The sequence below is a fragment of the Marmota flaviventris genome, chromosome 11 (genome assembly GCF_047511675.1).
Source record: "Marmota flaviventris isolate mMarFla1 chromosome 11, mMarFla1.hap1, whole genome shotgun sequence".
Classification (NCBI taxonomy): Eukaryota; Metazoa; Chordata; class Mammalia; order Rodentia; family Sciuridae; genus Marmota; species Marmota flaviventris.
The window spans coordinates 25,393,513-25,395,111 of record NC_092508.1 but is presented as its reverse complement, the minus strand read 5'-3'; the positions used below and the strand labels follow the sequence as shown (position 1 = coordinate 25,395,111).

Here is a 1,599-nt window from a genome sequence, read left to right as displayed (position 1 = left end):
AGAAATATTATAAAAGATTGCATTCAGATAAGGTACAATTTTTAAAAAATCATTTGGGTGTTTTAACAAGGTACTAAGAGTGGTCAGGTGTGTTCATATCTTAGTTTGTGCTACTACAACAAGTTACCATAGACTTCTGTTACTTAAACAACAGAAATTTATTTTTCAAAGTCTTGGAGGCTGGGAAGTCTAAGATTAAGGTGCTGGCAGATCCAGTGTTAGGCAAGGACTTTCTGGTTTGTAGTCAGCAGTCTTTTACTTTGAGAGAAAGCTTTCCTATCTCCTTTTAAAAGGACACTAATTTTATTTATTAGGACTTTACTCTTATGACTTAATTCCCAAGTACCCTTTTCCTATTATAATATTGGGGTTTAAATTTCAACATATGAATTTGAAAGAGATACAAATATTTTGTCCATAATATATCCAAGAAAATATTAGAAATGCAATGAAGAAATGAAATTCTAAAAAGCATGTATATCTGCTGGTCTGTGTGTTCTGAGGGGTGGGTCCCAGCTGCCTGCCACCTTCGGAGGAGCCCCTCAGGACACACTAAGCATTAATGTATTTCATCTTTGAGTGGAGCTATAATAGCTTCAGCAGTAGAGTCCAGTTCCTAGGACTCTATAAGACATCTGGAAAACTTGAATTCTTGGGTTTGGACCATGCAGGCAAAACCACTCTTTTTCATATGCTCAAAAATGACAGATTGGACTAACGTGTTCCAACACTACATCCAACATCAGAAGAGTTGACAATTGCTAGAATGACTTTTACAACTTTTAATCTTGGTGGGCATGAGCAAGTTTGGAAAAAAAAAATATTTTACAGCAATTAAAGGGATTGTCTTTCTGGTGGACTGTGAAAATCATTCTTGCCTCATGGAATTCAAAGTTGAGCTTAATACTTTAATGACTGATGAAATAATAGCCAATGTGCCAATCCTATCTTGGGAAACAAAATTGGCAGAACAGATGCAATCAGCGAAGAAAAATTTCATAAGATATTTGAGTTTTCTGGACAAACCACAGGAAAGGGAAATAACGTCTCTCAAGGAACTGAATCCCTGCCTCATGGAAGTGTTCATGTGCAGTGTGCTCAAGAGGCAAGGCTCAGGCAAGGGTTTCCGCTACCTCTCCCAGTATATTGACTGATGTTTGGACAGTGAAAATAAAACTTTTACTCCTCTGGACTGATCCTATTCACAGTTCTTCATGAACTTTTCATGATATGGATTGCATATCTATTTCATGAAAGCCCTCCAACCATGTCTGGCCTTGGGAAACCAAGAGTCTTGACTCTCATTGCCCAGTGGGAACATGGGCTCTTCTCCACAATATTGTGAGGGAGTGCTGTCCCATATGTTGGTGCTGGACTTGGAAGCTGGCAGGATTTGTCGGGTAAGGCTGTGTGCCATCAGAGGACACTAGAAGAAAACCATGTCTCACCACTGTGGGGTTGATTTCAAAAGAAAGTGATTCTATTTTGTAAAGAAAGTGTTGTTAATGTATTTGGTATCTCTCCTAACTTTTTGAATTCACAATTTCCTTGGTTCAGAGTTTTCTATTCTCTCTCTTTTTTTTAAATCAGTGGCATTTA

The 1,599-nt window shown here is 37.9% G+C and overlaps 1 pseudogene; it reads left to right on the top strand.

The window, feature by feature from the left end:
• The first annotated feature begins 562 nt into the window (after nucleotides 1–562).
• On the top strand, nucleotides 563–1,154 carry LOC114082951 (small COPII coat GTPase SAR1A pseudogene; annotated as a pseudogene).
• Nucleotides 1,155–1,599: the final 445 nt, after the last annotated feature.